Here is a 27,710-nt window from a genome sequence, read left to right as displayed (position 1 = left end):
ATTAATTAATCAATCCAAGAAACATGTGCATCCTCTAACTTTATGCAGAAGAGATGCAGGGTAGAGACCTGTGTTTTTTTAGTTGTAGTCCCAATGCTGTCTGTACTGTATACAGAGGGCCCAATCCTGCTGTGAAGGAAGTAAATGGAAATTCTGTCATTGACTTCGGTGGGAGCAGGGAGCACTGTGATGTGTGTATCTGTCTGGCCCTGGATCATTACCTTATTTGTGAATGCTCAGAATTTCATGCTGCCAGAGATTTTGAATGTTTTTTCTTGCAAATAACAATGTTATACTTTTCTGTGCATGTCACATTCCTAATCATTTTTGGAAAAAAAAATTTAACATGAAAATTGGCTGCCAATTGATGATCATCCAGTTCTCTGTATTTGAGAACAAACATCTTGCTTCTCACTGTGAGAAGAGTCTTCTGAGAACAGGGCAAAAGTAGGAGAGATGTAAATGGAAAATCTTAGAAGAATGCTATCTTATGGTGGTTGTGGCTGAGTCAAATTCTGCAGCACTTTGGAAATTCTCAAATTAGATAAAAGGCATGCAAACCCCTATTCTCTCTCTTAACCATAGCAATCTGCCTGTAAGCAATTCAGTATTATAGATAGTCTTTCTGCCGTTCTTTTTCAGATCCTCTTGAAGTTCCTTAATAAAAGATATAAAGATCTCATCTTGTAGTTAATGTGGCTTGATTTAAGATCAGATTCAGTCACCCTTACTCCCACTGAGTAATCCTTCACCCCCCAAGTAGTCTCACTGAAGCGAATGCAATTACTCACAAAGTTAAGGTACTATTCAGTGTAAGAGTGGCAGAATCTGTCCCTTAGATTTTAGTTGAAACAATCTACCAGTATATTTTACTCCTTGCTGAACTTTTTCAGTTGTAAAGCAAAAAGCAACACAGAGAGTACTTTGTAAATGTTACGGTTTGTGGACTATCTTTCTGGCATTACACAGGCCCTTTATTGGAGAGACGAGTTTTTTCTGTAACATTTTGAGAGAGACTTTCAAGAACAATTCTATAGACAACAAGAAAAGTTCCTTTTCTGCCAAATTGATTCAGTCACACAGTATTAGAACAAGTTGCAACTGAAGATGTTGGGGAAGTAACACCCCAGCCCTTCCATTTGTATTCAGTATAAATGTGTCAGAAAACAAAAGACACATCCAAGAATATTTCCGTCCCTTCAAACAGAGAGACTGAATTACAACCAAATTCTTTCATGACTTTTGTTTTATATCTGGCCAGTCTTTGGAATTAGGTAATGGAAAGCTAATCTTTCATGCTGAGAACTATTTTTCAAAATCCACAACTAATCTGTCCACCTGCTCAAATATGAAGTACAAAAAGATATTTAACATTTGTTGTTCTTGTTCCTCTAAGACAGTGTTCTTAAATATTACATGCTACAATGGATTGTTAAGGTTAAATTAAACTCCCAGTTTAATAATTAATCTAAATGTCATATAGCACAGAGTACCTACCAAGGCAGTTGACTCCTAAAATGCCGGTTAAAAACATACAACTCCTTCTGAAATGGCTTGATTAACAAGAAAATGCGTTCACCGTGCTTAAACACATATCCTGCACTGACTCTTCAATCAACGCAAAATCTAGCCTCTAGTTCACTACCACTTAAGGTTATTGTGGGATTAACAATGATATCCAATGATATAGCTCCCTCTTACAGTCACACAAGTGTCTAATGCCGCAGATACTGAAAATAGTATAAATGCACGGCATAGGAACCATTGCTGAATGGGAAGAAAGTCTGTAACTCAGTGCAGCTGTCAATAATAGAGCCATTTTGGATTAAAGATTAACAGATTATTGCATCTCTTATGTGTTTGTCTATTACAGCAGAATCCCCATATTTCTACATGACTCTCAGTCCTGGGCATATTCATCCAGCCCAGATTCTCTTTCATGCAGGGACAACTGGAACAATTTGTTGTTCATACAACTGGAACAATTTGTATAGTGGGGGTTTTGAGAGCCATTGAACCAAATTGTAAACCCTGCGTATGATGGAAACCACTTCAAGCCAGGGAGATGTGGCAGCATGCACAGCACCCCTAGTTCCAACACCTATGCTCTTGTGTATTCAGTGACCATTTGGCCAGGAACATATACTAGTTACCACACCTCTCTATCCCTCTCTTGTCTTCTCCATTCCCCTCTCCAAGAACTTCTTATCTGATGGGTCAAAAAACAAGTGATGTATCAATGCTGTCAATCCATTAGGAAAAGTCTTGCAGGGGAGTCTTGTGCCCTGAGGGAGTCAAGGAGTTTAATGCAATCTCTGTTGGAAGCACATATTAAAGAATTACCCTGATGCCCATGGGCAGGAGGGCAATATTTTTGATCTTCCAACTGTTACTTAAAGAGCAGGGAAGAAGTGAAAGCTGTTATAGAGCACTTGGGTGGGAGAGTTGGCCTACCAGTTCCCATATTCCTTCTTTATACATTTCCATAGTGTGGAATACTCCTAATCCTGGAAATATCCCATTTCTAGGAACGTCAACATGTCCCCCTCAAAGGAGGATGTAAGTCTACAGATATTGGAAGGATATCAGCCCTAAGAAGGGAGAGGAATTCTTCAGTGTACTGCATGTGGGGTGTACTACTTGTGGGGATGAAATTAAGAATGGGGAAATTTTAGTTTGAATAGCTGGGAAGAAAAGGGGTGACAAGATGGGTCACGGATTCAGGCTGTGGAATACTCTTCAAAGGAACTGCTTGAACTTTCCCTCTTTTGGGACTTAAAAAACTAAGCACTAGAAAATGAACTGCAGAGAATAATGCTGCATTGGCAGGGAAATGGACTGGATGATGTAATTCATTTCCATCTTTAACTTCTATGAACAGCCAGACTCCTCTAGCAGCTTCTTCTAGACTAATTTCCAAGATATAATTGGTTAGGGATTTTGTTGTTTAATTGAAAAAAAAAAAAAGGCTAATTTTTTTTCCTTTAAAATTTTTTCTTTAATCAAGCACTCCCAAGGCTTGCTAAAGTGTGACCTTCTCTAGTAAGGAAACAAGTTGCTTCCCTAGGCTGTTTTCCCAAGCTGTGAAAGCTTTAGTAAAATTACATATTATGTTACATGTGGTATTAATCTCAGACAAATATTAGAACAGGTATGATTTGATTTCTACAAAACATTTTTTAAGTCTTTGAAGGCTGATAGTGATTTTCTTCAACCACATTTGTGAGGTTTGGATCACTATGGGGTTCTCTGTAATAAGAGCATTTGACCCTGAAAGGCACTGAGCACTGTAAAATCTAATTGGAATCACTTTTGGCAGATTGCAGCTGCTAATCACTGCTCCTTAACTGGCCAGAGATGAGCCCTTTGAAATAAGGTAAATTTCACCCACTGTGAATGGAAGATTATGTGCTGTTGAAAAGGCCTGCACTGTCAGGACTATATTCTGTTGTAATTAGAAATGAGATATTGGATGTGAACCCTATCAGACTTTAGAAATAGAATCTCTTGTCTCATGCATATCTTTCTGTATTGGGCTGAACTCCCTTGAACTTTGGATCCATATTTGAGCCTCATGATTCGGTCTACCTCCGTAGTGCTAATGACATATGTTGCTTTCTTCATCAGTTGTTGTGATGCACACAGTATGGAAACAAATTTGAAAATGATAAGAAAATATAACAGTGCCAACATTTCCTAGTCACACAATATTAGGTGGTTTTCTTAAGGCCCTAGCTCCTGGATTCATGTGATTATTTGAGAATTTTGGCTTTCATTTTAAAATAAAAGTAAGTTTCTAGCCCCATGGCTTCGGATAAAAATTTGAAAATGTGAACCTTAAAGGATCAAACACCAGAAGTCAAATAACAAGAATCCAAAATGTGGTATTTAAAAAAAATCTCATGATTCCAATATTATGATTTTTTGTGAGCCTCACTCATTATTTTTAAATGCCTGGGGTTGGCAATAGTGTGATGTGCTGTATAGATGAGAAAGAAAAGGGAGAAAGCTGGCCTCATAGTGCTGGCAAAGATTGTGTCCTGAACTCAAGTGAGCTGGTATGGCAAGAGTCTTGCGATGAATCAGCAGCCCCTGAAACACTGTATTGCAGATGCATTCCCAGAGACAGAGCTTTTCAGGCTTTATTGATGCTGTATTTAAGAGGTGAATTAGAAAAGCAATTGATTTTCTTCAGAGCTAAACTCAAACTGTATAAATGTAGTGGAGCCAGAAGGTGTGATTCTCCACTGCTTTGTATTGTTGTTTAATGACAACACAAGGTACAAAAAAGTGGAGAATCACACCCAAGAATTCCAGGTCAGATAAATTTCAGAGAAACTCCAACCCAAACAATATTCTGAGGGAATCCAATTACAAGCATTACCTCATTGTCATTGGCTATTTACTGGTCCTACGGATAGGATAGTTTTATTGGTTTTCTGAAAGTAATCATAATAAAAACTTTTACAAGGGACAGAAAGAACCTAATGATCACCAAGTTGCTGGATGTCCATAAACCATCTCCAACACAAAGGAGGGTTGTTGTGATGCTTGCCCTTTGAAACTGAAGTAAAAGAGGAGTGATTTGTGTTTGTCTACGGAGTTATAAACTTCTGAAAAGTGAATTTTCTAATGAAAATGTTGACACAATCTCTGCTACAACAGTACAAATGGCATCTCTAATTTGTCAAAAAGACCTATAGGTGGATTAGAGCAGTATTTTTTCAACAACCAGTCCATGCACTGGCGCTGGTCCCTGAGATCTCCCTGACACAGTTTAAGAAGGCAGCAAGTTGGTCCCTGCTATCAAAAAGGTTGAGAAACACTGGATTAGATGATTTCAAAGCAATCCCTGAAGTTTTGTGGTGGAGAAAAGCATCTGAGATGAAAAAAGAAGAAATTACAACATTAAGGCTTAGATACTTTTCAGACATAGAAAATTTGCTTTTATGTTTTTTCTCATTCTGAAGTGTTACCGGAACATATGGGAAACCAGATGATTATACTACAAAGAGGGGAAGATATCAAGATAACAGTGGGGCATTTTAAAAGAATAAAACTGAAGCCTTTACTGTAATAAAATTCCTTGGTTGACTTGGAAGCACTGCGGCAACCAAGCTGATTGTGAAATCTGAGACCTACCATAAAGGGAACTGATTCTGCTCCCATTAAAGTAAATGGCAAAATTTCCCTAAAATTTAATGGGAAAAGGATCAAATCTAAATACATTACTGGACTTCTCTCTCATACCCCTCTAAAGATTTTTCCTGAGAGTCAGCATAATCTTAGTACTTTCCTTATACCTTTGAACATGAGTTACCATGATTGTGTTTTAATGAAAGGTGCGTATATATAAACCTTTGATGAAGCACTCCAAATGATCAAAACCATTGAATGGTTCCCATTCAAATCAATCCAGTTCAAATGAAGAGATCTCTCTTCTAACTAAAGAGGTCCTGCTCTCTCAAACAGTTGCCCAATGCACTCTAAGGTGGTATGGTCATTTGCTCCAAATGACTACAAACTTCCCCTCAAGAATCATCTTTGACTTTGACTCAATGAAAGCAGGAAAGAAAAGATCCCCTGGAAGACCTAGAACACAATAGTTGGATGGCAACAACAGACTCCTGTCCCTCACAGGCATCCTAACCTGTAACAGACCAAATTTGGTTCAGACAGAACATCATGGACGTGCATAACATGTTCAGTGGCAGTCCATCACAGCATGAGAACTAGTAGTTCTATAGTTCAAATAGTTCTTTGGTGCGCTTTGTACTTTTCCTTCATTTAATAACGGAACTGAAGCATAAAAAAATATATTTTTTGTTGAAGGAAAAAATGCTCTGGCTTACTAGTGTGAGTTCAGTTGTTCCATTTTCTGGAGATGTGTAACTGATACATGAAGCAAAGAAATTTCACAAGTACAAAAGAGCCTATATCTTTCATATCTCTCATTCATTTAAATCAAGTATGCTGGGAGATGGGTTTAATATGATATTTTCTATACAACTATGCATTGTATTTTAACAATTTTAATTGAGTTGTTTTGCAAGATTATATGTTTTATCTATATCTAGATTCTAGGAATGTCACTCTCTCTGTGTCACGCTGAAAGCTATTATGTCTGTACCGTCAGCGTGAAGTGATGGAAGCAGCAACAAACATGGATGGGAGCTCTTTTTGTTCAGAATATCACCCTGTTGAATCATCACTGGGTTTTGCAGTTTGTTACCATCCAGTTTTAAAGTTATCAGCCATTTTTACTTTATGAATAACACTCATCTGGTGTACGGCTACCGTAAGGCATCTACCTATGACATGCCAAGAGTCCTAGATCATTGTGATAGCAGTGATCACTCAACCAATCAGCACCCATATTCTACAGTTAATTTGCATGCAACAGTGTCATTGCTCGTGTAAGGGAGACTGCACAGATGGTGAATTACTTGGCCCCAAATGCCACACCATGCACCCAGCTGCCATCCACAGAAATCAGAACATATCTCCTGGCACAACCCCCAGAAATGCAAATCAACACAATCACCTATACAACAACACACCATCATGCATGATAACCCCAAACACACACAGCCCCTCATTGTAGCACATTCCCTCACTTGCCACCTGCACAAATCGATACAATTCTGCCAGCACAACACAACCCACAACACACAATCTGCACACACAATAACCCCAAACACACACAGCTGCTCAGCCTTTTCTAGATCACGGCCAGCTATGTAAATACATGTGTTAATGAAAAAGGCAAAATTAGGGCTAACTCATCCTTCCTTCTCGATATTCATAAGTCCACACATAGGGACTCTGAGTGGGGGGGCTGTGGGTTGACAAATCAGTTTTAATTTTCTTTAACTTCACCCTTTCTAATACATAAGTCCACACATAGGGACTCTGAGTGGGGGGGCTGTGGGTTGACAAATCAGTTTTAATTTTCTTTAACTTCACCCTTTCTAATACAAATAGCCATAATGATAGCTCTTCCATACTTAAATGGTTGAAGCATTCTTTGTCTGTGATTTTCCTTTATTACTTTGTATGTGAAATATTTTTGATCAGATTTTTCTTTGGCTTTAAAAAAATTATCAGAAATAATCTACAATTGTATTGGTGCATCAAAGGTATAAAAATACCTCCTCAACAGGATTTTGACTCATCACTTTAAAATAGAAGAGAGATGGTTTACATCCTAGGGTACCAAGTCTGTAGTGAATAGCCATGGAAATCAAAAAAGGTATTGACCAAGATTTTCAAAAGTTGGGTGCTTTAGTTTTGGGTGCCCAACCTGGGACACCTGATATGGGCATGGTTTTCAGAGGGAGGGTGCTTAGCACTTTTTGAAAATCTGGTCCCTTTGAAGTATCTTAAATTATCAATTGAAAATTGTGACTATATCATTTTTTCTACTGGTGGGTTATTTTCCATTAAGGGCCTGAACCAAAGCCCACTGAAGTCAGTGGAAAGAGCCCATTGACTCCAATGTGTTTTGGATCAGGCCCTACTATACCCTGAGAATTAGGAAGTTTTTCCTAATGTCCAACCTAAACCGTGCTTGCTGCTATTTAAGCCCTTTGCTTCTTGTCCTGTCCTCAGAGGTTAACAAGAACAGTTTTTCCTCCTTGGAACAACCTTTTACGTACTTGGAAACTGTTGTTGTTTCCCTGCTCAGTCTTCTTTTCTCTAGAATAAGCAAACCCATTTTTTTTCAGTCTTTCCTCATAACTCATGTTTTCTAGACCTTTAATCATTTTTGTTGCTCTCCTCTGCACTCTCTCTCCAATTTGTCCACATCTTTCCTGAAATGTGGCACCTAGAACTGGACACACTACTCCAGCTGAGGCTGTATCAGCATGGAGTAAAGTGGGAGAATTACTTCTTGTGTCTTGCTTACAACACTCCTGCTAATACATCCCAGAATTATGTTTGGTTTTTGGTTTTTGCAACAGCGTTACACTGTTGACTCATATTTAGCTTGTGATCCACTATGACCCCCAGCTCCCTTTCCATGGTACTCCTTCCTAGGCAGTCATTTCCCATTTTGTATGTGTGCAACTGATTGTTCCTTCCTAAATGGAGTACTTTGCATTTGTCCTTATTGAATTTCATTCTGTTTATGTTAGATCATTTCTCCAGTTTGTCCAGATCATATTGAATTTTAATCCTATCCTCCAAAGGACTTGCAACCCCTCCCAGCTTGGTATCAGCCACCATTACCTAAATCATTCATGAAGATATTGAACAGAACTGGACCCAGGACTGATCCCTGTGGGACCCCACTCAATATCCTATTACAGCTTGACTGAGAACCACTGATGATTAGTCTCTGGGAAGTTATGCACTCACCTTATAATAGCTCCATCTAGGCTATATTTCCCTACTTTGTTTATGAGACGGTCATATGAGACAGTATCAAAAGCCTTACTAAAGTCAAGATATGCTACATCTACTGCCTCTCCCTTATCCACAAGATTTGTTGCCCTGTCAAAGAAAGCTGTTAGGTTGGTTTTACATGATTTGTTCTTGACAAATCCATGTTGACTGTTACTTATCATCCTGTTATCTTCTAGGTATTTGCAGATTGCTTGCTTGCTTATTTACTCCATTATCTTTCCAGATACTGAAGTTAAAATGATTGGTCTGTAATTCCCCAGGTTGTCCTTTTTACAGATTGGCACGATATTTGCCCTCTTCCAGTCCTCTGGAATCTCTCCCATTTTCCTTGAGTTTTCAAAGATAATCCCTAATGGCTCCTCAGTCAGTTCCTTGAGTATTCTAGGATGTATTTGATAAGAACATAAGAAAAGCCATACTGGCTCAGACCAAAAGTCCATTTAGCCCAATATCCTGTCTTCCAACAGTGGCCAATGCCAGGTGCTTCAGAGGGAATTAACAGAACAGGTAATCATCAAATGATCCATCCCTCTGTCACCCATTGCCAGCTTCTGGCAAAACCACGACTAGGGACACCATCCCTTCCCATCCTGGCTAACAGCCATTGATGGACTTATCCTCCTTGAATTTATCTAGTTCTTTTTGAACCCTGTTTTAGTCTTGGCCTTCACAACATCCTCTGGCAAACAGTTCCACAGGTTGACTGTGCATTGTGTGAAGACTATGCATTGTGTGTTTCATCAGGCTCTGCCAACTTGAAGACATCTAACTTGTCCAAGTAATTTTTAACTTGTTCTTTTCCTATTTTAGCCTCAGCTCCTACCTAATTTTCACCAATGTTCACTGTATTAGATGTTTGATTGCTACTAACCTTTGTGGTGAAAACTGAAACTAAAAAGTCATTTAGCACTTCTGCCATTTCCACATTTTCTGTCATTGTCTCCCCCCCCCCACCCCATAGAGTAATGGGCCTACCTGTCCTTGGTCTTCCTCTTTCTTCTTATTTGTAGACTGGTTTCTTGTTACCCTTTATGTCCCTAACTATTTTAATCTCATTTTGTACATTGGGCTTTCTAATTTTGTCCCTACATGCACGTGTTGTTTGTTTATATTCACCCTTTATAATTTGACCTAGTTTCCACTTTTTGTAGGACTCTTTTAGGACTCAGTACTGGCAGAAAGTGGAGTATATCTTTAAAATCTCAAATATACTTTGGTTTCAATTTTAAGAACTCTATTTTATCTCCCTATTTAGTTCCCCCCATTAGCTAATTAATCTGTCTTCTTTAGAGGCATTCTAAGTATTTACTGCTATCTGCATTTCAGCAAGGAAATGTAACCATTTATCTAAGACACAGTATTGAAAAAATTAATGAAAGAAAGCAATCAAGACTACTCTATCAATGCAACAGTTGATGGCATTCAATATGACATCTAATAACTTTCTGGACTCTTGGAAATTAGATACACAGACACATAGTTCTACATTGCTATTTCATTTTTTCCCTAGACTGACACATTTGTTACTTTTAGCCAGACAGTTAAAGAAAAAAGGAAAACTGCTACTATTTGCATATATGCTAATACAATCTTATCCACTTCGATTTTTTTTTTTTTTTTTTTTTGCTGACTTGTGTTTTTCAAACTCGCTTCTCCTCCTTCCACGGTGCTGGATTAGCCATTTATAATTTTGGTAATTCAGCTTCTTCAAGACTGATAGCCAGGCAACAGTTCTTCATCAGGCCCAAAATGTTTGGGAGAAAGAATAGGCCTCATTCAGAGTAAGTCATTAGCTAATACTTCTCAAAATGTATAGGCCCAGAATTTGAGCTACCTTCTGTTTCTTCTTTTGGCAAAATGAAATCTAGGTCTTTGTCTGGGAGAAGAAGCCCATATACATAACCAAATGGTAGGCCCAGAGCTTAAGCTGAAGAATTGTGGAAATAAATGCATAATTAAAAACAGTTACCCTGAATTTCTGGTGTGCATTTGGACATTTTATTTTCCTTTGTATTAGCTGCCAAAAAAGCACTAGTTTAGGTGATTGCTGGAACGGTGGCTTAGGTATGCAAATGCCTTTTGAAATATGTATGGGCTGATTTTTTATTTATTTATTTAGTTTAAACTCAAAGGCCTTGACAGAGGGAAGGAATGGTCTAGTGATTAAAACACTGGCCTGGGACTCGGGAGCCTTGGGCTCAAATCCCCACTCTGCCACAAATTCCATATATATGGTCTTAGGCAAGCCACTTAATCTCTCTGTGCTTCAGTTACCCCTCTGTAAAGTGAGGAAAATAGCTTTCTCATATCTCACAGAGACGTTGTGAGAATAACTCCATTAATGTTTGAATTGATCAGCTACTATAGCGGTGGGGGCAGTGAATAGATAGAGATGCTATGATCCAAAAGTCATATTGACAGCTACTCACCAGCATCCCTTTGTTAATAAACTGTGTCTTTATAATGGTGAACAAAAAAGAAAACTCATTAAGGAAACAGAGTACAGTTTCAGCCTTTTAAATGTGTTGTAAAGGCCCAAAGTATTTCTTATGAAGGCCAAATGTAGAACTGGGTTAAAAAAAGAATTAGATAAGTTTGTGGAGGATGGCTATTAGCCAAGATGGTCAGTGACACAACCGGTTTGTCCCTAAACCTCCGACTGCCAGAAGCTGGAACTGGACAAGAGAGAAATTGCTCTGTCCGTTCATTCCCTCTGAAGTATCTGTCAGAGACAGGATAGTGGGCTAGAGGGACCATTGGTCTGACCCAGCATAGCTATTCTTATGTTAAATCATAGTTTAAAAAAAAAAAATGGGGGCGAGAATCACTTAATTATGAAAATACCTTGTTAAATATTCTCTCTTTTCCACTGTGATTAGCTCACCTTAAAAAAGTGCATGGAGTGAAGTATATTGTTAGGACCGTTATATTGTTAGGTGCAGTGGCTGCAGTCCTTTCAAATGCCATTTTAATTTACAACACGCTAGTCAGTGAATAAACATATAGCATGAAGCAATTCTCAAAGAGGTGAAGGGCCCAATCCTCCAAACATTTGCTGCAAAATTTAATGTTAATGACCATAACAGTCCCACAGTTATGCCTGTTGCTGTTTGCAGGGCTGAGCCCTAAATAATCAGTAAATGTATGTTATGCAACTATCATTCCATTTTGGTGTTCTTGTGCCAACATAAACCAATAATGTGAAGCCTCCAGAAATGGAATTCCTGAGATGAAATTAGAGCTCTCTGCAGCAAAATGTATCTGCTTATCTTATTTTATATAATGCATGGATGCAGATTTTCTCTCTCCTTCTTTCTTTCCATGGCAACCCTTTGGTGCCTGACTTCTCCAAAGTGTGGTCCAAACAATGGCCTGCTTTTTTTCAGAGGGGTTGAATACCCCAAATACTCAGGCCCTCTGAAAATCAAGCTACGGGAGCTAATGCTCTGCCTTTAAGATGCAACCCTAGCTAAGGGGCAATGTAGAGCATAATCCCCCCCACCTGGCTTCTTCTGGAGCAGGGGGTGGCAGTGCAGCTCGCTCCCCCTGTATTGCTCCAAAGGGTCATGTCAAAAAGATTCATGACTGTGCTTCCTCTCCATTCCCTTTGGGGTGATGCAAGTCCCGAGGGACTCCTGGAGAGAGCTGTCCCTATATTTTCCTGGGCACAAGTCCTGCAATTATGATTAGTCCTGGTATGGGGTGTTCATGAGGAGGAAAGAGGGAGGAAAAGCCCCTTGATCATTTCCAACCCCGCTGCACACCTGAGCAAGGGTTAGCCACAATATAACCCTAATTAATTAATCATCAAAGTGCCCCTATGAGATAGGAAGGAGAGTACTATTCTCATTTTACAGATGGGTAAATGGGAGAGCAGGGAGGTTATCTCAAGCCATCTTGTAAAATCAAGCCCCACCGAACTTCAACAGAGGGATGATGCCTGCCCTGTAATATGAGACAGAGAGGGGAAAAAAAAAGATAAAATAACCATGAAAACCTACCAGAATCACTACCGAGTTTATCCGAGGAAAGATTTTGATGATTCACAGGTGGCTCTTGAGCTGCCAATCTTTTCACGTTGCTTGCTGTGCATGTAATGTTGCCAGTCACCTGTTGTTAATTTTAACATTCTATAAATCCAATGTTAAAAAGCCAACAGTGAGATTCTCAGTCCATGTGCTGGCTAAATGGACACAACAGGATCAAAAAGTCATTCTTCAGAGTGTATTCCTGGAGGAGTTTCCGTGAACCTGGCATTGTCACAAACTGATAGTTCTATTAAGAAAAATGCAAGTGGGTGTTTTGAAACAAATACGGATCCTGGCTTTGTATTATCATAATTTTAGGCAGCGCATCACCAGACACCACCACTGCAAGCTCTCATTTAATCAAACTAGTTTGTTGTGATGATAAATATTTTTGTTAGAAGCCACGCTACCCTCTTTTCAATGGATCTCATGACCTCTGTCTCAGTTCCTGTTTTTTGACATTATTGGAGTACCAAAGAAACATGGAAAATAAAACACAGCATGCTGAAATCACTCATTCCAGTGGCGCCCGTATGGTATTTTTGAGGACAATTAAAAGCATTTGATTTCAAGCAGAGGTAGTCAAATTCTTCCCTCACTTAACTGGGGGCAACTCCATTAAACTAGGTTTCAGAGTAGCAGCCGTGTTAGTCTGTATTCACAAAAAGAAAAGGAGGACTTGTGGCACCTTAGAGACTAAGCAATACATCCGATGAAGTGAGCTGTAGCTCACAAAAGCTCATGCTCAAAAAATTTGTTAGTCTCTAAGGTGCCCCAAGTCCTCCTTTTCTTTTTCCATTAAACTAGTGGAGTTACACTTCTGGTAATGAGGGAAGAATTTGGCCTTGGGAAAGTCACTTCACCTTTCTTTCTCAATTTCCCACTGTAAAACAGGGATAATGCTTACCCCCTTTCCCCCACAATCTCATAGGGGGGTTGTGGTTAATTTTTGTCTGTACAGAATTTTGAACACATAAAAGTTATTAAAAATATCAAGTATCATTATTGTTGACCCTAAGTCTATGCTGCCCTTGGTGCAATTCAGACAACTTCCACTTATGTTAATAGGAGACTGGCCTACAGTGATGCAAGTGGAATCCATTTCTTACTAGTACGCCCCCTCCCCCGCCCCATGTGGGGCTTGTGACCCCCCTCACGTGACCCTCCACGTGACTCCTCCCCATCCCCCTCCATGATTCACCCCCCTTACCTGGGGAGAGGGGGCTCTGTCTGTCCTCTTCCAGGCGCAGCTGCTGTACTGCCCCAGCCCTTCCACGCAGGGTCTCCTCTGTCTATACAGCAGCCAGCCCCACCAGGCCTGGGGGTGGGACAGCAGCCGTGCTGGAGGAGCTGCGGGCGTGGGGCCGCCCGGTGGCCCCGCATTCCGCTCCTTTCCCTACTGTGGTTCCCGAGAGACGCAGCTCCATGGAAGTGCGGGGCTGAGGTGGTTCTTTCCCTGCTGGGAGGGGCAGCAGGGAAAGGAGCAGAAGGCCGGCAGCTTCTCCAGCGGCTGTACCACTTCCAGCCCCCCCACCCCAGCCCTGTCCTCCGGCACAGCTGCTGCTGGGAGCCAGAGGAGACTCAGCATCATGGAAGGGCAGGGGAGCAGGACTGGGGTTCTGCTCCTTTCCCTGCTGCGGTTCCCAGGAGAGCCCTGTGGTTCGGGGCTCTCCCGGGAACCGCAGCAGGGAAAGGAACAGAACATGGGGCACTGGATGGCCCCATGCCCGCAGCTCCTCCGGCGCTGTTGTATTGCCCCCAGCCCTATCCTCCGGCAGGGCTGGTTACTGTACAGACGGGAGGAGACTTTGCGTGGAAGGGCTGGGGGTGATAAAGTTGCGCTGGAAGAGCTGAGGGCGTGGGACCACCCAGCAGCCCCACCTTTCGCTCCTCCTCTTTCCAGTACGCCATACCAGCTATAAATATCTTGCTGGTACGGCATACCGTGGCATACCGCCCTACCTGCACTGCTGCTGGCCCAACATCTAAACAGAAAGAAAACACATATTCGACACTGGTGAGGCCTCATTTGGAGTACTGTGTCCAGTTTTGGGCCCCACACTACAAGAAGGATGTGGAAAAATTGGAAAGAGTCCAGCGGAGGGCAACAAAAATGATTAGGGGACTGGAACACATGAGTTATGAGCAGAGGCTGAGGGAACTGGGATTGTTTAGTCTGCAGTAGAGAAGAATGAGGGGGGATTTGATAGCTGCTTTCAACTACCTGAAAGGGGGTTCCAAAGAGGATGGCTCTAGACTGTTCTCAGTGGTAGCAGATGACAGAACAAGGAGTAATGGTCTCAAGTTGCAGTGGGGGAGGTTTAGGTTGGATATTAGGAAAAACTTTTTCACTAGGAGGGTGGTGAAACATTGGAATGCGTTACCTAGGGAGGTGGTGGAATCTCCTTCCTTAGAAGTTTTTAAGGTCAGGCTTGGCAAAGCCCTGGCTGGGATGATTTAATTGGGGATCGGTCCTGCTTTGAGCAGGGGGTTGGACTAGATGACCTCCTGAGGTCCCTTCCAACCCTGATATTCTATGATTCTCCAACCCACTGATGAAGAAACTTTAAGTTAAAATTCTGAGTGGTGGTGGTGGTGGTGAATAAATACAAAAATCCCAATTCAGCTCTCAGTGACACGAGTCCAAACCCAGAGTAATTTATGGAGTCACTTTGATTTTAGGCCCTGATCCTGTAAAAACTAACATACACTGGTAACTTTACACATATGAGTAGTCCCACTGGACTGACTTTACACATGTGAGTAGTTCTTTCACTCACATGCATGAATTTTTGCAGGATTAGGGCCTGTCTGCTGGTGTTATTGAGAATAGAATTTGGCCCAAGACATTTAGCATATGAAAAGTGTGTGTATATACCCACATGTATGTGTTATATATATATATATGTAATCCTGTTTGTTTTAGTAACTGAAAAATAATCAGTAAAGTCCTGTTCCCTAATCATACCACCTATACAGAGGCATGCAAAGTCTCCAAAGTGCATTAGGAAGGATATATAAAGCTCCAGTACTGCAGAGTTAAAGACTTAACAAGCTCTAAGGGGAAGTTTATACAATTAATTTCTAATACACCTATCTCAGTTATGCATAATTTCTTTCTTTGCTCTACACTGATCCAACACAAAGCTAGTATATTAGTGTTCCTTGGATGAGAGACTGCAGTTTATTTTTAAAAAAATTAAAAAGTAGCTATACGTTTATTGGTTCTGCTTGCTAGAAAAATATGGCTTTGATTATTCTTAAAACTCTTGATTCAACCTAGTTTGAGAGTCAAGATACCTTATTTTTTTACTGCCCATACAACATATTGTGCATTTTATCTCAGATGAGATCCATTGGTACTGTACAATGGACTTACGTCAAAAGAAATTGGTGCAGCAGGCTCTGATTGGAAAGTGAAGTGTAATTTAAGAACTATTAACAACAGAAAGATAACACAAACAGTTCAGATTTTGGACTAGTTATTCTCCCAGTGGTTCAAAATGATGATTTTTAAGACAGAAAAAATATTAAGTTAATAAAGGAAATATTATTAACCCCTGAAAAAATAAGAGTTTGCCTAAACACAAGGCTTTAAATAGCCTCAAAGCATTAAGTGCCAGCTCTGTCCTTTCCCAGTGTTAGATTTTCATTAGTTTATTATGAAATTTTAGTCTGAGGCAGCTTGTTTAAATACATTTATAATATCCCATTACTAGTGACCAATCTTTCTCTGATACCTGTCTGTCTCTCTTTTCTTTTGTCTGGATCCCTGACCCACTGTGACTCCACCCACTTTGTCTTGCCTGAAAATGATTAATTCTTTACACCAATGGGATTATTTGACTCTATGCATCACTCAGCTGTGTCTGCAGAAACATGAAACCCTGAGAGGGTATCAAAGTGAGAACTACAGTTTTCCTGAGTTTTGTAACAGTATACAACAATAGGTTCTAGTCGTTTGTCCCAATTACAGAGAGATGGCTGAATTTGCAGCTAGCTAGTTAATGATGTAATTGGTAGTATTTGGTAGGAGAGGAGACATGAGAAACTATTTTGGGGCAGAAGATCATTGTGAAAGGCTCATATATGTACTTCAATTTCAAACCGCCTTACTGGTGTCGTCTTCTCACAGGGGAAGTTGTTGACACTTGTACTTGCTTCCAAAACTAGAATTAATGTGCTCATCCCTAAATAATGTACTGTTGTAATATTTATATGGATGAATAGGGCCAAAATCCCTCTGTCATTTAGCAAAATGAGTCATATTTCATGCTTTTGGGGTCATCGGCCACTATATTTCACAGCTGTGACATTTTGACCAGAAAAAAAATTAAGTGGGTGGGTAGCGGGGAAATGTTTACAATGCTTTTGCAAAATAAACTTGTAGTATGCAAGTGACCTAAAATCAGTAGGACAATATTTGAATGACTTCTGCTGTCCAATCTCAACATCCAATAATGGAGATAGTAGCAGTATTGACAGGTTTCAGAGTAGCAGCCGTGTTAGTCTGTATTCACAAAAAGAAAAGGAGTACTTGTGGCACCTTAGAGACTAACTAATTTATTTGAGCATGAGCTTTCGTGAGCTACAGCTCATAAGGTGCCACAAGTACTCTTTTTCTTTTTAAAGTATTGAAAGATTTGAATGAGCGAGAGCTGGAAAACTGAGAGACAAAATTTAAATATTTTATTCACAATATAAATCACCTCAGTTTGTCATGAAGGCCAGATGACAACAAATTGCCTCAATCGAAGGTAATACCTAAGTGGATTTTTTCTAAAAAACTAATAACAGTCGACAGATCTGGAATGTGCACTCCATGAAAATATTTTTCCGCTATGGCTTTTCCAAAAAAACAGAAGTTCAAAACTTAACTAATACATGTTATAAAAGAACAAATTTACCATAACACTTAAAGACGTGAGTCAGTGTGTTTGTCTTTTGGAAGGGGTGTTTATGTTACTTGTCAAGACAAGATTTGAAGCAAAGAAATTTGTTTGTTTTTATATCATTTTCAGTAAAGAAGTTATCAATACTGTATTTGACTGAATCAAAGTTATACTATGTTATGGCCCTTTCCACCTGAAGATCTCAAAGCACTTGATAAATATTAATTAATTAAAATTCACAACACTCCTACATGATAAGCAAAGTATAAACATCCTCATTTTACAGATGGGGACACTGAGTCATAAAAAGTTAAGTGATTTGACCCAAGTTTACCAGCAAGTCAGCAGCGAGTCTGGGAGTAGAATCCAGGGGTCCTGACTCCCATGTTTTCACTCTACTAAAGAATAGTCACTTTCGTTAGAGAGTTGCACACGCAAAACAAATAGTATTCAAGCAGAAAACAACGTGGAGAAGGTTCTAACATTCTATAGCTGGAACTAAATTTAATCTGTGTAACAATGAATGTGATTATGTTCTAGACTTTGTGGTCTTTTTAGTGGTGGAATTTACAGGGTACAATGGCCACTTGACCAACACTTCACCTAATGAAACCATGGGGTAAAATCTGACTTTTTGGTCAGAGTGGCAGGTGTTTGTTTGTCTCACCCTTTTCCCTAATGACATTTGGTTGGAATCTGATTCCACCACATACTTTGACACAAAGCTGCACTGTTATAGATTTTCACATGTACCCACCTACTGAACTGCTAAAATTCAGATGCATGCAATAAAATTTATTGTACCACCTACTGCATTGCTAACACCATTTTCTGCAGCCCCTGACTTCTCCCCACAGATCTCTCATCCAAGTATTAAATTCAGCTCAGCCCTCCTGGTACAGAATCTTAAATGTTGTATAAGAAGAAACCACACGACCAAGGGCAGGGCTAAAACTGACTCTTCTCACACAGCTATGCAGGTAGATATGACTAATACACTAGAGTCCTGTTAATGGGTCTGGACCTTGGCAGAAAAATGGTTGCTAATTAAGGGCCAGATAACACCTGTCTCTCTGCCAGTGTGCAAGGGGGGTGGGGAGAGAGTTCAAGGAATTTTGTCCCCTTAACCCACGTTCAGGCATAATCCTGATCTTTGTGCTCCCTGATTGGGGATCTCTAGCAATGCTGGCAGTGGGGTAAGGGCAGGTCCTGCCCCATTTCAATACCAGATCTCATGCAGGGGGAACACATGCTGCTCTGGTCCATGCCCCCACCTTACAATCTCTTGCAAGCAACAGAGAAAGATATACTCATTAGGGAAGTCAGGAAACTCTGATTTGTAACCTTGATGGTAGATAGAACAGGAGGGACTGTGGGCCCAAGAAAGCCAAGTATTTTCGGCATCGGGTAGACGCCATTTCCAGACACAGGATACCAGACAAGATGTGCCATTTGTCTGTTCCTGAATGGAATTTCCTATGTTCCCAATACCAAGCAAACTCTATTTATTTCTAATAGAGCAGCTTCTGATTTTGTATGCAGAACATTCTTTTTCTCTCTTTGTAATTCTCATAGCTAAGTTTAAACATTTTAAAGTAATTTATTTAGTAATATGAAGTTAATGAAACTCACAGGTCAGCAATTTGCTTTGTCATTAAATAAGGGGTGAATCGCTCAAGGCCTGGAAATTTGGTTCTGTTCAAGGTAAATTTAGAGGTTTCTCTGAAGCTTAGCTAAACTAACATGCACCTCCATGGGTTAGAAACTAAGCTAAAGTTCTCACAAGATCAAGGCCAGGATTTTCAAAAGTGACTAGTGATTTTGTGTGCCCACCTTGATATACCTTAAAGGAGCCTGATCTTCAACCAGTGCTGAGCACCCTCATTCTGAAAATTGAGTACCTTTAAGGTGTCTCAAGTTTGGCAGTTTCACCTCTCTGCCTCAGTTGCTCCATCAGTAAAAGGGATGAGGTAGTAATATTTACCTACACTACCCCTCAAGAGTCCAGCTTTTGATTTCAATTACTTTGGTGTAACAGAGTTCGGAATCTGACCCCAAGTGTAATTAGTTAATGCTTAAGTGCTGACAGCTATCGTGATCCTACGTGTACTATAACTTGTGTATTGTCTGTAGGGCAGAGAACAAACTCTCACGCTCATTGCTAGACATAGTCCGGACGCTTATTAGCAAAATAGATATCTTTTTTTTTTCAGTTGAGGGTTTTTTCCAATACCACTAAATAAACTTAGCTGTGTTTAGCTGTGACTGGACAAGACACAGCTGAACATGTTGGCTTATATAGAGTGAGCTCAGCCCCCAACAATAGTTTAGTCAGAGTTGTTTTATGAATTTATTTCTCTGTACGCATTTTTGATCAACAGTTGTTATATGACATTTTAGCTGGTCTACATTCTAAAAAGTTTATTAGTAATGGAACATCTCATTTTTTGTATTACCAAACTGTATTAGATCATCAACTTTTGAGATGATCTGGATGCTGGAGCAGAGGTTGAGGCAGATACTGCTGGCTGCAAGCTTAATCTCCTGGACAGAACCCTATGACAGTCCACACAGTAGACTCTAGGCAAGAGAGACTGGAACAACATGTGATAGTTTGGATAGTAGAGCTTAGAGAAGGAATCCTGAGGCTCTGTGGTGATTTGAAATCTGAGTCCATGGTTTGCACGTGGCCCATGACTTTATAGAGGCTAAAAAATAAACCCTGGGTGCTCTTCTCCCTCACACAGACAAACACACATGCACACTTTGGAGTATTCAAAAGCCAGATGCAGATCCACATTTGTCGGTTAGGGCAACCTCTAACATCGAGCAGCTGTGCAGCCGACAGAAACTCCTGTGAGGAGGCTGCTGCTCCTGCACAGCTATAGCCTAGCCAAGAACAGTGTATGCTTCTTCCTCAGTATGTAGCACAACTGCACCTAAGTGGTTGCTCGTGTTCAGAAATGAAGGAAATAGTCAATGAAAACCGTGATCTTTACCGACACGACCACCACTGTTTAACCATTATACTAGCCAGTGTCATCTTACCTAAGGGTGTCTGGAAATCTGAGGCTGATAGAGATCGTACAATATGTAGTATGGTCCCAGAAAGGAATAGCCGCACCTGGAAACAACATAACGCTAATTGGCAGATGCTGGCATCATTCTTAGCTGTAGTCCTTTCTCAAGGAGGTACCACAGTGAGGCTGTCTGGTTTACCCACAGGTAGCCGGACGTTTTTCTTGGCAGGCATCGCTATCACCAGTTATTTGACATTGTGATTCTTGCCCACATCTAGCCTTTCCTGTTTTTGCTGATGAAAAAGGACAGGCTTGTGGCTAAGGCACTGGACTGGGGATTAGGTGAGGTGGGTTCTGTTCTGAGCTCTGATAGGCTTCTCTGCATCTTTGACCAAGTCACTTATGCCAGACTTTTCAAAACTGCGCAGGCACCCATAAATGGATGGGGTCAGAGTTTCAAAAGAGCAAAGCTTCCATTTAGGCAAGCTTGAAGAAGCTCTTTGGAAAATCTGGCCACAAGTGTCACAGTGGGAGCTGCTGGGGTGCTGAGCACCTGTGTAAAAATGGCTCTTATTGAGAGGCCTATTGTGGGAATTGAGTTCTTCTGTTTGCCCCAGTTGCAGGTGCTGAGCACTTGAAAATCCATCCGTGAGCTGTTTTGAAAATCTGGTCCCGCATCTCACTCTGCCTCAGTTTCTGGTAAAATGGGGGTAATGCTATTTCCCAGAGTGCTTGTGAGGATAAGTTCATTGATCTACTGTATGTAAGATGCTCAGATGCTTCTTCAGCAAGGGGAGGGAGTTGCACTTTCTAGTATAATACCTTTCCAGACATACCAATCATCTGTGTTAGCAGAAGTGTGTTCAAGGGACTGCAGCAGGATACTGGGAGTCAGGGCTAGCTTTATGTGAAATTCACACTTCTGCTGTTTTGCAGATTTTTCATCTATTATTATTATTTGTCTTGTGGAAGCACGCAGGGGCCCCACTGGTGGACCAGGGCCACAATGTGCTAGGCGCTATACAAACACACAACAAAAAGACAATGCCTGCCCCAAAGAGCTCATAATCTAAGTTTAAGACAAGAGACAAGTGAACACGACAAACAGATGGGGGAGCACAGGGTAAATGGTTAAATACCATCCTACTTGCCATTTTCTTTCACTTGATTTTACAAGCCCACCTTTAAGATTTGCTTTATTCAGCATTTCTATCAAAAATTGGCTATTTTCATATCAGATGCGCAAAAATTGTAATTCCTCACTTTTTTTTTCATTTTTAACTCAAAGACCATCTTGGCTTAGGAAGTGAGCCATTTTTCATTCACTAGAGGCTTGGTATATTCCCAAACTGGGAGATCTGGAAGATTCTGCATTTCTTGTAGCATATGCTATCAACAGGGGCATCTGCTGGTTGGTCTTCCAACTCCCCACACCTTCTCTTCTCCTGGCAGCATGGGTCTCACATGAGTCATGGTACCATTACCTTTCTTCCTACAGATGGGTCACACCTCACTTTTCTATTCTCTTCCCTCTGGCACTATCAGAACAGTCCGAGATAACGCTACACAGAATTTTCTCATAGGTCTGCTGAAGGATATCATGCGTAATGGCTGTCTTCTGGCTACATCTGCAAAACACAAGATGCCTCAAATACGCAGTGTTTTCAGGGAAGGGAGAATGACCATTTTAGGACCACTGCTCTTTTTGGCCCCTTTGCTGTCCATTGGGATTAGAGGCGGGTTTGGATAATAACCATTTATCATTCAAAGAAAGAAAAGGAGTACTTGTGGCACCTTAGAGACTAACCAATTTATTTGAGCATGAGCTTTCGTGAGCCACAGCTTGAAGTGAAGTGAGCTGTGGCTCACGAAAGCTCATGCTCAAATAAATTGGTTAGTCTCTAAGGTGCCACAAGTACTCCTTTTCTTTTTGCGAATACAGACTAACACGGCTGTTCCTCTGAAACCTGTCATTTATCATTCAAGTGGAGGAATGCTGCAAATACTTTACAGTGCATAGCAATACCACAAAGCAATTTAGGACAGGAAGTGAAAAACCAAAATGTTGTGTCCAATGTAAATTACATGTGGTTTCTAGGGAAGCAAAATAAATACCCACATTGGAATTTGGCCATGATGATGACAATAAGTCCTCTAGTCTTGTGAAAAGTACCATAAGGTCAATAGAAGACAACTGTTGAAAACTGTAGTTTCACGTGTCAAACAGCAGGTGGCACTTCCAGCAGCCCATCTCCCTTAGTGCTATGCTGGGACATTCATTGCTTCAGGCTGACTCCAAGATAAAAGCACCACCTACTGTATTGCTAAAACCACTTCCTGTGGTACTCAAGTTTTCTCTACAGATTTCTCATTCTCGTCTTGAATTCAGCCCAGCCCTCCATAATGTAGAAACTTAAATGCTGTGCAAGAAGAATTACACTGCAAGTCTTGTGTTACTGTAGAAGCTCAGAGTTACGAACACCAGTTATGAATGTTCAACCACACGCCTCCTTTGGAATCGGAAGTACGTAATCAGGCAGCAGCAGAGACCAAAACAACAAAAAGGGGGGAAAAAAAAAGGAAAAAAGAAAGAAGAACAGATACAGTACAGTACTGTGTTAAACATAAACTACTAAAAAAAAAGGGAAAGTTAAAAAAATATTTGAAAAGGTAAGGAAACTTTCTGTGCTTGTTTCATTTAAATTAAGATGGTTAAAAGCAGCATTTTTCTTCTGCATGGTAAAGTTTCAAAGTTTCAGTCAATGTTCAGCTATAAACTTTTGAAATAACAACCATAACATTTTGCTCAGAGTTAAGAAAACCCTCCATTTCCGAGGTGTTTGTAACTGAGGTTCTACTGTACTTCTACCAGTGTCAGGATAAAAACAGCAGAAGAGCACAGCAGTATTGTGACAAGCGTTCCTGTGTTTTAAAATATCTAGTGAAATAAAACCGTGCTATTGTAACAGTTTTGAGAGTCAAGTTTACTACAGTATAAGCAACATTGTAGAAGAGTGTTTTATAGAGTGAGGAGTGATTTTAAACAACTCAGCGAGACAAAAAGTTTCTTATTACAATGATTGTTATCTTATGTGGTGGAGCAAGGGAAGGAGCAAAGGATGGGCGGGTGCTTCTTGGGTCTGAGCTTACAGGGTGCTGAGTGCCTCTGCGGAAATGCTAAGTAACTTCAGGCCCCGTTAGCTACAGTGGGAATTTAAGGACTACAGTATCCATGAGCTCAGCACTTTGCAGAATCAGGCCTTTTGTCTATGAATTTTCACTGAGTTACAAGAACACCTGTCAAAATACACCTAATGGATTTTTATATATATGTGTGTGTGTGTGTGTATGTTTCCTCATTTTCACATAACAAACAATGTGTAGCAAGAATAAAGGCACAACAGCTGGGAGAATATCTCCAACTGTCCACAAATATATGCCCCCATAAATAATTCTATTTGCTTTGCCTGTGTTTTGTGTTGACTTTCAGTGAATATTCTAGATTAGTGTTAGGAATGGTGTTGGAAACAACATTTCAAGTGAATATTAGAGGATGCTCATTGCAAGTGAATTCTGAACTTCTTAAGGGGAGTATTTATTTCTGAAATCTGATTCAAAGAATTATCTTTATCCAATTTGGAAACAGAGAGCATAGAAGCTATATGCCCTATCAAAATTAACCAACACTTTGTATTTCAGGGGCTAAGTATTTGCAACTGGCTGCTCATGAACAATCTACAGTCAATGATCAAAGTGCATTGGGTCTTTAAAAAACAAAACCTTAAAAATGATTTGGTAGTTTCACAGTGGCACAAAACCAGAAATTTTAGGTCTTCAAATGATTGTTTCCCTGTGCCCAAAAATCAGCCTTGCTTTTCAAGATGCAGTTTTACTACAAGAAATGATGCATGGATATTATTTCCAATTTCATATGACTATGGACTTTGGCTAGTGAACATGGGCAGCAACTAATTTTCGTATGCAAACTTACGGCACAATAAAAAGATGTTTGGGTCAGTGATGGCTTAAGCATGTAGGCCTAGATCCTCAAGGGTAGTTAGTTACTCAACTTCCATTGAAATCAATGGAAGTTAGGAGCCTAAATCTCTTTAAGGATCTGGGCCTCACTGACACAATAAAGCATGTCATTTCTGAGAGAGCAAATAACGGTCTATAGGCTTCTCTCTGGTTGGGCACTGGGAATTCTCAGGCAATGGCAACTTTGAAAGACAGCGTAGCATAGCTCAAATAGAGCCATGGTATGTGGAACTGGGGAGAATTGTAGGAGTCTCCATGACAGGCACAGAACTGCCTTTGGCTGCAGGAGGAACCCCTGGGGCGATAGATTAGCTTCCTTCCCCTCCTATAAGTATTTCCCAAGGAAGAAGTGATCTGGACCATGGCAACTGGAGGAGGAAAGGACCTCCAGCTCTCAGTCCATCTTGGACATCTTCCTTCCAGTTCAGGGTCCTTCACTGGAGAAAATACTGTAGTGCTATTCATTAGCAAGGCCTTGACATGAACCCTTATGGTGACGGTCTCACCCATTCACACGGGGACTGCTAAAAAGTGCACAAGTACAGTAGTGACTATGATCCTGCAGGCAGGTAGTGATATTTGAAGTATACAATCGTCGAGTGTTTACAAGTCGTCTACAGCTACACACTGGAAATTGTTCCCTGGGCAATTGTTTTGGTTTCGAAATAGGTTAAAGTGATCCCTGGGAATGATCACAGAAGATAGGGATAGGTTCTGTCTCCCATTTTCAGAGGAAAAGCTAGATTTGGTTGACCTCCCCCGCTCTCCCCCCCACCCCCCAAACACCTTTGAGCAGGGCTGGCAGGAGTCTCTCCATTCATTGGAGCGCTCCATGCAATTTGTGGGTTCTTATTCTATTCTTTTGGGTTGACCAGAATGTGGCTTTGGCCTACTGAGTGCTCCTCCCTACCTGACCAGCAACCACAAAGGCAGTTTATTACTAACAGAAATCTAAGAATCAGTTTTGGCCAGAGCTGCCTTGGAAAGTTCACTTACTAACATTGCTTTGGTTTTATTTCAAAAATGTCTTGACAAGCCCTGACATTTTTGGAACCGTTAAAGCACAAAAGATTTATTCCTAAAGGCCTAAAATGTCATTTTTTTCCCCTAGCAAACAACGTGATGTGCTACTATGGTAATTTCTAGCCACTGGTTGAAAGGGAATGAGCTCAGAGTGCTGTTTTTTATTTTTTTAAATGTATTTTATGTGGATTTAGTGCTGGTGGGAGGTACTGAATTAACTGCTCTGTAGATTTAAGTTTTCCCTTCATCCACAAAACAGGTAAAGTAAGGACACTGCAATATAAGCTTCCCCCATTAGACTGCCTCTGTTTCTCAACCCTGATGCAGAGTGACCACCTTGTAATTCCTCTGCTGAGGCTGCCAAAAAGGACCGCATTTGTTGGTTTTATTATAGTGACCTGTGTCTGCTGAGAGATGGACTAGGATCACTGATTTCACTGTCCATAGAAATGCTGAGCAATTGAACAGTTTTGAGGGTTTGGGGGAATTAAGCCAAATTTGGAGTAAAATTCTACTCTCCAGGCCAGGAAAGAGATCAGCTCTGATATCCTGTGCTGACTGGAATTCCATGCAAGGTGGGGAGAACAGAACAGCAGAGCAGTGATCATTTGTGTGGCTATGAGAACTGAATTTTTACCTAGCTTTCTTCAGTCAGATTTGATGGTCTACAATTTGAGTAGCCATGGGACCTTACCATTTTCAATTATGTTCTTTTAAAATTACATTGAATAATTCTGAGGCAATATCAGTACCTTTATTGGAGAGGTTGTAATATCTTTTTGTTACTTCAGTTCATTACAAAGGGGATCTTGTTGGGCTCTTGATTGAGTTTTGGATGTGTGGGTAGCAGCAGTGGCCAAAAATGCTTTTCTCCAAGTTCTCTTAACTTGAAGGTCAAGTGCAGACCATACCACAGTTATCTGTGCCTTCCTCACCTCCAGAGAAGATTGCTGCTGTACTGTAGAATGAGGCTCCCCACTCACTTAGCAGGGAGTGGACAGTACAGATGTTCCAAAGAAGAGTTTATTTCTGGCTTCTACTCATTGTGTTAGTTTTGACTTATAGTGCCCTTTGTGAATTGGGTCCTGTGTACCCTAAATGCCACCTCTCTCTCCATGATATCCTTGGCAGTTGAGATCAACTGAGATGCTTGACCTGAGAGTCCCTAGATTTCTGCATCTGGGGCATGGTGGATAGATTTTTCTCAGCAAAAACCTCTTGACTGTGGAACTTGCTTTCCCACCCCCACCCCCCAGCTTGGTCTGAAATAGCCGAAATGTATTGAGCTTCTCAACAGGCAGCATAAGCTGTTTACTCAGGACTTTCCTTAGGGGGTCAGGGAAGATGAGCTTGGGTTGGGATGCTCTCCCCCAGTGTCATCTGTTTAATGATCTGTAAATATGGACTTTTTATAGCAATTTTAAAACGTTACACTTTGGGGTGGCCTAGAATGTTAGTGACTGACAATACTTTAAGAAACCTTTTGAAAAATCAGTGTGTAATCGCTACATACACGGTCCTCTTGGAGAAGAGGCACAAGGTGTGGTTTTAGTATATTATGCATGATGGAGGGATGCACTAACTGAACAGTCTGGTAAATCACTGGGCTGGCAAGATGTGAGATGCTTGACAGAATGTTTCTAACCTCCTTGGAATTCAGTATTATTTTTGAGTGCCCTTCTGCTGAACTCGGTGTAGGTGTGGATGAGACCCTGTAATGAAATATGTCCACACACATGCACAGACACCACAGTCATCCGCTTATTGCATACATGCAGCACTGGGAATAGGATTTACGACCTTTTGCCTCGACAAACACAGCTGCTCCACAAACTGTAGGCTCTGCAGCCAGCAGAGGGAACTGATAAACACTCAAACAGGTCTGATTTCCCTCCCCCACTCCCATTCCCACCCCCTGCCATCTAGGAGAGGGCACTGGTTCACACTTACTTTCAAGAAGAGATGCTTACATCTAACCCCTCAGCAGCTTACCCTTACGTGCCAGATGCACTGAATTTTATTTAGCTGGCTTCTGCCGTGAAATATAAACTTTTGCACCAGATCTTAGTACATTAAAAGATGCCCATCTGCGAAATGGTGATACAATCCGATCATACAATTGACAGATTATTCATATATTACTGAAACGTAGCAATGCTTTCTCATATTACTTTGGTGTATAATGAATTTAAAGACCAAGCAGAATTATTTATTGGTGTGTAGTGTATCCATGACTGCAGAGATCAGGCCTAGCTATTATATAGCTCAAACACATGGGGCTCCTGGGCTAGAATCCTGTC

At 40.7% G+C, this 27,710-nt stretch overlaps 1 protein-coding gene and 1 long non-coding RNA gene across 2 annotated transcripts in view; one reads left to right on the top strand and one right to left on the bottom strand.

Annotated features, from left to right (window-relative positions):
* The window catches only part of COL8A1 (collagen type VIII alpha 1 chain), a 118,422-nt gene that overhangs the window by 85,160 nt on the left and 5,552 nt on the right, over positions 1-27,710 (bottom strand). The gene's annotated exons all lie outside the window — the stretch shown is intronic.
* Positions 22,424-27,710, top strand: part of LOC142068782 (uncharacterized) — a 142,615-nt gene continuing 137,328 nt past the window's right edge. Inside the window, exon 1 of the long non-coding RNA XR_012664658.1 lies at positions 22,424-23,019. This is a non-coding gene — a long non-coding RNA (uncharacterized LOC142068782). The remainder of the gene's footprint in view (positions 23,020-27,710) is intronic.

The sequence above is a fragment of the Caretta caretta genome, chromosome 1 (assembly GCF_965140235.1).
Source record: "Caretta caretta isolate rCarCar2 chromosome 1, rCarCar1.hap1, whole genome shotgun sequence".
Classification (NCBI taxonomy): Eukaryota; Metazoa; Chordata; order Testudines; family Cheloniidae; genus Caretta; species Caretta caretta.
This window is presented reverse-complemented; position numbering and strand designations above follow the sequence as displayed.